General features: G+C 43.6%; 1 pseudogene; it reads right to left on the bottom strand.

Moving 5' to 3' along the window:
* Positions 1-9,459: 9,459 nt before the first annotated feature.
* LOC147894488 (non-specific lipid-transfer protein 4 pseudogene) lies at positions 9,460-9,819 on the bottom strand (annotated as a pseudogene).
* Between the last annotated feature and the right edge of the window lie 476 nt (positions 9,820-10,295).

Raw genomic sequence — 10,295 nt, 5'->3', positions numbered from 1 at the left:
AACCTAGTGCTCTGATAATGAGAGTTCTTTCCTTGGTAGCCATCCATAATGCAACATAAAGCAATGTTGAACAAAAAGAGTATCATGCACTCTATCATCTGAGATAAAGAAATGCAAGGTCTTCTGCACATCTACTCCATGCCGAGTATATGTGATGTGAACAAAAATGGTAATTTGGCATTATAACAGGTAGACATTAGATCCCAAAATCTACCTATTAGTAAACATATGGTATCTTCATGAATGCATTCGGAGATTCTGAAAGAGAACACACCAACTCAAGATTGAGTGCAATAGAGATGATCAATTGAAGTGAACAACTACATATTTCTTATATTGCAAATGCTTCTGTAATAATAGCATATAAAGTAGGCATAGAACTAGGCAACAGAGTCCAATCAACAACACATGAGTCGAATGACTAACTAACACCTAGATATATTGCTAGGAAACACTAGGTACATGTAGCTAGTATAATGACAACAAACTAGTCCTACATCCGACTTGCATCTTGATAACTACTTTGTAGCCAGCTTGTTCATAGGTGGCTAGTTTGTAGCTATCCGCGACTAGTATGTAGCATGGTAGTATGAACTTAGTTAGCTTGCACCATTTGCCCTTAAGGGGTCCCCTTTCATGTTGATATGGCCCTTGAGGGGTCCCCTTTAGGGGCAAGGGTCATATTGACATGCCATATACGTCCAATGCATGTCGATATGGCCCTTGCCCCTATAGGGGATCCCTCAAGGGCCATATAACGAATTGCATCACTCTATATGGACACCATTCATATGTTTTACACCAGCTTGTTGGTAGGTCCAGCTACCCAACTAGTATTCAGTATAACAGCATGCAATTCACTAGTTTCCCCCTAGCTTGTTTGAAACTAGCTAGTTTGAAGCTAGCTAGTTTGCAGTTTGAAGTTACTTTAAAGGGAGCTAGTTTGCAAAATAGGTAGTTTAGCAAGGTAGTATGCACCAATCTAAGCATGGAACCTTAAACCATATGTAACCATGATCAGATATAGGAAGGAATGCGTATCACAACATACACTAGATTTAGGCAACATTTACAATTGGAGATACCTACTTTGCAGCCGGCTTGCTCATAGGTGGCTAGTTTGCAACTATCCAACTAGTATGCAACATGGTGGCATGTAGTTAGCTAGTTTGCACCATTTGCCCTTGAGGCTCCCCTTTCATGTTGATATGGCCCTTGAGGGGTCCCCTTTAGTGGCAGCAAGGGTCATATCAACATGCCATATATGTCCGCCGATGCATGTCAATATGGCCCTTTCCCTTAAAGGGGACCCCTCAAGGGCCATATCAATCTTTGCACCACTCTATATGGGCACCATTGATATGTTTTGCACCAGCTTGTTGATAGGTCTAGCTAGCCAACTAGTATTTAGCATAGCAGTATGCAATTCACTAGTTTCCACTACTTCAAGCTTAACTTGAAGCTTTGTTAGTGGAGTTTTAGTAGAGGAATGAGGAAGGAAGTGTGAGTTGGATAGAAAAGAGATGGAAAACTATCATTTTATGTTGAAAAGCATTTTTGAGTTTAGGAATCTTGTTTTTGAGGTTTTGTTAGAGTTTTAAAATCATAGGAAGGTAGTTTCTTAGATTGGTAAGGTGTGTATGTTATCAAATCTCACAAAAAACAACAAAGAAACAAGAATCAAGCTAAAATTCAAAGTTGTTTTGTGTGTTAACAATCACCCTGTTGGAGTTGCAAAAAGGATTCAGGAAGTGAGGCAAAAGAGAGAGTTTATTCAAGAGAGAGACACCCAATATATAGGCTCCACTTACATCCAATAGTGACATCACATGTGAGCTCAGTAGAACATCTAGATCCACAAATCTCTCAATCAGTTCCATGATTCTCTCAATCACACACCACACACCTAGATTCACTCAATCACACCTACTGACACCTATCAAGGCACACCATGTGTTCACACACTCACAACCTTAGACCTTAGGACTCTAGATCCCATTACATCAATTTGTCCTTCATTCCCCCCCACAAATTGATGACCTCAACCCTAGTAGTAGTCCATGGGAAATTTCATGGCCCACCTCTAGTGGCAACACACATGATCCACAACTTGGTACTCACTCTAGTTGCATCAACAGTAGACTCATTTGGGCATCCTCATCCCAACATGATCTCACTCTGACTTTGGTTTGAGAGTTTCTCCAGGCCAATAACTCCAACACAAATGTGGGCCTTCTTCGAGATGCAACAGGCACTCCCCACTTCTACCACCTCAACATGGATGTGGTGTGAGCCGCCTTTGACCTATCACTCATTAGCAACAAATATGCAATGAAGAAGAAGGTGCCTGAGGCCCTGAATAAAATCTATCACTATGGCTGCAAAAAGAGCAAAGGGCACATCCATTTCACAGAGATCATCAAGCCAGAAGTGGAAAGGCTAGCAAGGGCCCTGCAGTGGTGGTTGACTTAAGTCAGGCACACTAACCACCACCAATCAATCGTGCCAAACATCTTATTGTAGCTAGCAGAACCCGGGTCATGAATTGGGCTGATTACTTCTGTAATCAGATGTGGGAGGACCTCAAAACACATGGAGAGGTCATTGGCAATCCAATGTTATACATGTCAAATTTCTATCATATGCTGCAGCAGCATCCACCTATCGGCTATGGGTTGGCCAAAAAGTCATCCATGGGACCGGTACTAGTACAATAGGAAGAAACCGAGGTCAAGTCAAAGTGAGCAAATACAGGGCCCAGTGTTGCTCAGGCCAGTCGTCCCACGCAACCTTCAGCCTCTCGCACAATATGAGGATTGCCAATGACCTCGAGCAATTGGACCCTCAAGACAAGGGCAAAAGTGTACAGCAGGAGCCCATCTTGGTGGACCACCTCCCAGGTGATGAGATAGTCATGATTGGCCTCCACCCAGGAGCTCAACCTATCCTAACAACCCCCCCTATGCCCCAGGTCTCGGCCTCTGCCATGGCCCATCCTCAGGAGACCACCTCCTTTGTCACCAGCTCCTCTTCTCCACAGGCAAGCCTCACAGAGGCCGTACAGTTTTGCAAGGTGCCCCATTATCGGGCACCAAGTGGTTATAGCCACATGATAGCAGAGCAGCTCTCCCGTGCTGACCAAATGGAGCAAAAGTTATTTGAAGCAATGGCATAGCTCCCACAAGTGGCACGAAAAATTCTCCAGAGTCAGCAAGAACATGCCTCACAACTCTTTGCGACTATCATCCAGGCACAGCTCTCTGCATGTGATAGCCACACCCTAATGGTCGCCGCCCAAGCCACAAGACAAACGGCCCTAGATTGAATAAAGGAGTACTACACAAAAGCTGAGGAGCTAGGGCTGTTAGTCACCAAGCTCAAGGATGAGCTCACCGCCATAAGCGAATCCCTAGTCCACCAAACACTCATGGATCAGGCCGACAAAGCAGAGCCCGGCGTCCGAATGGCAATAGAGCAAAAGGCATAAGTAGAGGCACAACAAGCATGGACTTAGGTATGCTATGAACGCCAGATCCAGACATTGCAAGATCTCTTGGCATAGGAACGAGCATTGACCGTGTCCCTGCAAGAACAAAATAAGTAGATGCATACCCTTGGCCACCTAGAAGACTCAGGGTTGGAAGATTGTGAGTAGCAAGAATTTCAGATGTACATGGAGGTCTTTGCACAATTAGCCACCTACACACTCGCCCCATGCACTATCCCCCAAATGCTCCAAATGCACTTCGACACACTCCTCGAAACCATCCTCCACTGTAATCTCGATCATTTTTTCCCCATTCTCACCATGTCCTATTTCTCATTAGACCTTTAGCCATGCAACCTCTCTCTCCTTTGCCCCTCTAACCTCCAAACTCTCGCTGCCCATCCCATTTTGCTTAATTTCCAGGCATGGTGTCGTGTCATCATGGAGTCCACAAGTTATCCTACGGACCATGATGTGATGCAATTAGCAAAGTCCGAGGAGCTTAGCATGTGGGTCTGCACTCCAGATAGTCTATAAGTTGACATTAATTGCATGCAGACCTATGGTTGAGCCTCCGTAATACAAACACAAGGGCATCTCACGGCTTACCAATCCATCGCCTATGATCCCATCGGCATAATAATCCTCTTTAACTGGGTGCTACAAGCTCTCCAAGACTCACTTGAGTCCTTGGTGAGCAATTTTGAAACAATCCATGTAGCATATCCCGAGGAAGTTACCGAGGAGGAAGACCAAGAAGCCATTACAGTATTTAATTCTACCACCCCCCTGCTAAGGTTCCACAACCACCTCCCCTGGATCCCACCCAACCCACCCAGCAAGCCACCCAACCCCTCCCACCCCCCATTCCTCACACAAATATTCTAGATTACTTGTCAATTCCTCTAACACCACTACTGCACAGCATGGGACCTCCCCGTCCATCTCATCTAGTGCTCCGATCAACCTCCTAGAAGAGGCCCTCAATACGCTGCTTAAGGTAGCCAATTTTGTACATACACCCACCAATACGGTGCCCATAGAGATTGTGGAGGAGGAACCAATGCGATTGAAGATGATGAGGTTCCTCAAACTCCTCCCTCCTCCCCGCTCAAAAATGTACAGTGGAGACCCGACCTGCAGTCATTCCAAGAACTATTGGATATGCACATCCAAAGCGCACAAGAGGAGGTTACCACCTTGCCCTTGATGCTCTAGTTCCCATGACTGATGCCAATGCCAGCAGTCTATAGCCTCATTGGTGTACCCCTTCCTCAAAAAGGAGCAATTTTGGTGTTACTACTGTAATGCCCACGTCGATCGTCGGATCCACCCCTTGTTGTGTGGCTGCATCGCTAATAATGCATTTTTGATTGCATCATGTAGGGTGAAGAAGATAGAGGAGAGAAGCTGTAGCTTTTGGTCCTAGAATTGGCAGGGCTAGTTAATGCTTTTGTGCAAAATCCGTCAAATGGGTTCATGCAACCTTTGAAAGGGGTAGTATGAAAAATGCGTGCATTCAAGTAAGCTTATGTACCTACAGCATCCTGTTGAGTGTATAGCTTGCCCCCCCTACGAAAGCATAATTTTTATTGATTGTCAACCTTTTCTTGACATTCTTGGCTAGGAAAAGTTTTGATGATGGTCCTATGTAGAGGTGGAGGACAAGGTTGAGGGCTGTACAGTGGGTTCCTTTGAGGGCATTGTCAATATTTTCATCAACAACCAGAGCTCACCATCTATCAACCCCCACTTTCATGTGTAAATGTTAACCTATAGGGTGTAGCCATTGGCACACTAGGCATGATTGCATTCATCACCATGAAAGATATGGAATGTGTCTTCATTGTGCAAAGCTGGGCTACTGAGGGCACATTCGCGAGTCAATTCTTGCACCTCCAGGGGGAGGGCAACTTTGGCTAGAGGGGACGCCTGAGACACACACACACACACACAAACACATGTGTACATAGAGAGACAAAGACATTGATGGAGATGATGACAGAGACACAAGGGTGAGGAGGAGGAGGGAGAGCTTGCATGGTGGCTATGGTATATGAGGAACAGACAATGAGAGTGATGATGATGATGTCATAGGGGTTAGAGGAATGGGCAAGGGTAGGGGAAGAAAATAAGAGAGTGTGAAGGGATGAAGGAAGGGAAGGCCACAGAAATAGGAAAAGGAAGTTGTGGGATGTGAGAAAAAAAGAGAATGTGAAGGGATGATGGAAGGGAAAGGCCACACAAATAGGAAAAGGAAGTTGTGGGATGTGAGGAAACCATCTTCTCAACTAGTTCTTCCCTATTGCTATGCTCTTTGCATGGAATCTGTGGCTCCATGGCCGAGAGAAACGATTAATCCATGTAATGCACAATACCTTCACCACTTAGCTTCAATTCATGCATGAACATGTGTGGTTCACCACTAGGTGTATGAGAAGCATGGATCTATGACAGAGTGATGGAATTGATATAATGCCCAAGTGGCGTTCCCTTTTACTCTCCCACTATGTCCCAATCCTTTCCCATGTTGTTACATATGTCCCAATCCTTTTCCATGTTGGTTGTAACAAACATGAGGACAGTGTATTGGCTTTGGATTTGTATGCTTGGATGTCATGGTAAGGTATCCAACTGAATGCCCAAACATTTAGTTGCATGCACGCGCACGCACGTGCACACACACACAAATTTTATACACTTTGCCCCACGGTCTCTTTTTTAGCACAATGTATTATCACACATTCACACACATGCAGATACACCCTAACCCCTCCCTAGGCCCCTACCTTACTCTCTAAAACCCTTAGTGTTTCTAATTATTTTTTATTCTTTTAGATATTTTCCATTTCTTAAATTTTTATTATTGTTTAATTATAATGCTACTAACTCCCCTTCCCCCCTATATACTCTTTAACTATATGGACCCCCCTAGCCCCCTACCTTACTCCCGAAAACCCCCTTTAAGTTACTTTAATTGCACCTTTATTGTTATGTATTAGTAAAATTTCATCGTTTCCCTTTGATCCCCCTTTATTGTTATGTATTAATCAATCTAGCCTACACGCTTGCTCTTACTTCTACTTGCTCCCCCTTGCTTTGCTTACTCAACACACCTACCCATAACCCCCCATTAAAAATTTACCATCCCCAACAATTCGGTCACACACACACGCTCACACTTACACACACTTTCTCTAAACCCTTAGCCACATCTTACCCCCACTTAAGGCAACTTCCAAACCTCCAAAGTTCCAAACCATTAAAACCCCTCCTACCTAACTCTCCCAACCACCCGCTTGTTTTTTGCCACCACTACCAACCGTTATGCACCGCCACCCTTATGCACTTCCACCTTCTTTATGCCCACCATTTGGCACCGCCACCCTTCCTCTCTTGCATTGAGTACTATGAATATGCCTTTCGAGCTCGTTGTCCTTACAAGTTCTATCATTTCTCCAACCTACTTTTGACTGCTAAGCTTCTTCGCCAACTCGTACCTATTGTTCTACACTCAGTCTTGGTATATGGCTCGCCAACCCCCCTCTTGCCTTCTTCTCAAGGCATCTTAGCGCTGCTTTCCCTTTGGCCTCTTGTGAAGTCTCCCATAGGGTAGCTTGCCTCATAGTTCGACGATTTCCTTACTAGCCCTTTGCGACTACCCTTGCTCTCATACACGGCTATGCCTTTGTTCGTCTCTTTCCGCTTTCAGGTTCCCGTTGTTGCTTCCATAGCGTTAGTCTTCTCTGATCCATTAATGCGCAGACTTGCGACAAAGAAGCCACTTACAACGTTTTGGGTACATAGCGGACTTAGCTTTGGTGCCTACTTTACATAGTCTCTACTTCAATTAATGTCAACTCACAGGGTTCCATGTTCCCCTCAATTTCTGTAAACATGTACATTTTCCAAATCTCCTCAATAAATGTACAAAATATGCAAGTTTCCAAATTAAAGAAACAATCTAAATGACTTGTAAGTTTCAATGTTTGAGTCCATTAACTATAATATTATTGTCAGTGCATGGTTAGAAGGTTGAATCCCCACCCATTGATTATTTTTTAGAGAGAGAGAGAGAGAGAGAGAGAGAGAGAGAGAGAGTCACTAATAAAAAAATGTAAATTTCAAATTTTGAAATATATAAAATATTTCATTTTTGAAAGTAGGTAGTCATTGCTCTTGTTATGTATTACATGTTTCCATGTTTAATTTACAACTCTTCTCAAGTAGAATTTCAATTCCTTCTAGAAGTACACAACATGCTAGTCTCCCTATGTTACTATATCTCATAGTTATAATTTAACCCCCACAATTTGATTAGAGTGAATTATGTTTACTTTGTTAATGCAAGTACACAATGCGTTTGTTTCTAAAATGAAGTCAATCACGTGACTAGAAGTCAATCCTCAAATGTTAATTGCGAGCACATCTGGCGTCATGTTTTCGATCATAGAGTTTCTATCAAGTTCATCAAGACATTTATATATATATAGACAATAAAATGGGCCACAGGGGGAGTCACATAGAAAAAATGTGACTATTACTTGCATTCAAGACGGACAGCTTTTAGTCATGTTTTCAACAAAAATATAGCTACTTAGGGGTATCTTAAAAAGCATTTTGAAAAAGAGAAAGGTTGATTTTTAATCTTACAATTTTCATAGATAAGGGATCTCAAAAGTAGGCATTGAACACACTTCACAAAGGGTTTACATATAGTGACTCACTTGAGACAACTAGCTCCCCAATATAAGATATTTGCAAAGTTAAGTTAGGATATTTATATTTATATTTACCATATATTTATGTTTGTGACCATGGACAACATAATGTGTCGATAACTGTCATTGAGTTCACATATAACTCATTAAGACGTGTTTTTGATAAAATAATTTATAATTGTGATGCACAATATAATGTCTTAATAATCGAAGTTGTTCAAAAATTGGACCAAAATGGGCAAAACCCAAGGCCTACACTACAAAGAGCATGAGGAAACTCCCTAACAAGGCATGTTAGATATTATGAGCAATAAGAGAACCATCCACCCACCAATTCATCTCTCTTTCCAACTATCTTAGCCAAATCCAATAAGCTGTGTCCCCTCTCCCTTTGCAATATAAGTCGCACTTTACCCAAAATAAATAATAATAAAAATTAGAAGTTGTTATGATAGTCATTTAAGAGGTTTTTTAGATAATATAAAACCATGATCCCATAAGATCTATTTACATTTGATTTTTCACGTACTTTTTCCCCTACTTGAAAGCTTTGAGTGTAATTTTTCAACATGCTGTTATCCTCGCTCTCTAAAAACCTCTCTCTCTCTCTCTACCCGCCTTAATCATAAACATATATTTAAACATTTGATTCAAGGAGCATTACTATATTCGACAAATTGGCTACATTATATATATACCATAGCATAGCGGAAAACTTCCACAGCCGATTGAAGTGTAACCATACTCGCAGCGCAGCGAGAAATGCTTATTATAAGAGATGGCCATAAGCGTTGGAGCGCGATGAGCGCTACATTATAGACGGTACAATGGGTCATGCATTTCTCTGCAATGAGATAAGGTTGTGCCAAAATGCGGGAAGCCGCTTAATGTATCCTGCAAGCAACGCCAGGAAATCAGAAAAGAGAGTACGTTTGGCCACCCTGCAGTCGCGTGCAGTCGATAAATGATTTTTACTACATCAAGACAGACCTCAACAAACGACAATCACGGACAAGTTTGGACTGTCCCAACGAAGCTAGTGTGCAAGCTGCATTCTTGAGAATGGGCATTCTTTGAGAATGAGCTAGTGTGCGAGCTGCATTCTTAAGAACGGGCATTCTTGAGAATGAGCTAGTGTGCGAGCTGCATTCTTGAGAATGGGCACGCCTTATTTGGCGACACAAGCGACGAGGCACGCATTCAACAGACAGCAACGCAAAGAAGGAGGACAGAGAGAGGAGTCATGGGAACTTACGCGGCGCAGTTGGTGGAAGGGCTGAAGGGGTAGGGGAAGGAGACTTTGCATTTCCCGGGCAGCGAGGAGACAGCGGAAGGGATGGTCTTGATGGTTTTGGCCTCAGCTTCGAGGCAGCGGCAGATGGCCTGGCGGGCGGCGGTGGAGGAGGCGAGGGCATGGAGGGCGGAGACGCCGGCGCAGCAAGCGGGGGAAGGGGGGGGGGCACCTTTGGTGAGGTAGCCGATGCAAGAGACGAGGGATTTGGCGACGACGGTGCAGGAGACTTGGGCATGGGAGGGGAAGGCGAAGGAGGCGAGAAGAAGAAGAGAGCAAAGCAAAGCAACAAGGGAGGTGGTAGAAGGAGCCATCGCCATAGCCAAGAGCTCGCAAGCTCACAAAGCTTGTATATATGAACTACATACAATACAAGGTTTTGTGAAGAAGAAGATGGTGATACTTGTATTGCAAAGTATTAGTCCGTTATATAGAGCTTTTTGAATCACCCTTTCTTACCCTCCTTTTATTTCTTTGCTTACACCTCCTCCTGCCCCCCTCTCGTACACCCATGTGACTCCTCACCTACCCCTCCCTTCTCCTCCCTTGCTTCCTCTTTCCTCTTCTCCTTTTCCACCACGCCCCCCTTTGTACATCCCGTCGGTGTCTTTTAGTTATTGTCCCATCCCCACTTTAAATTTATATACTTCCTCACCTCCACTAGATTGATTGTATAGCATCCCTCAGTGGCTCCCTCACCTCTAGTAGATTGATTGTATCACATCCCTCTCCTTGAGCCGGCCATGCATGGCCACTTTATGTGAGAAAAACACAAAAAGGCATTATGTTGCTTGTC

The sequence above is a fragment of the Dipteris shenzhenensis genome, chromosome 14 (genome assembly GCF_047967505.1).
Source record: "Dipteris shenzhenensis isolate YYH24624 ecotype China chromosome 14, Dip_SZ_1.0, whole genome shotgun sequence".
Taxonomy (NCBI): Eukaryota; Viridiplantae; Streptophyta; class Polypodiopsida; order Gleicheniales; family Dipteridaceae; genus Dipteris; species Dipteris shenzhenensis.
Note: the sequence above shows the minus strand (reverse complement) of the source record. Positions and strands in the feature narration are given on the sequence as shown.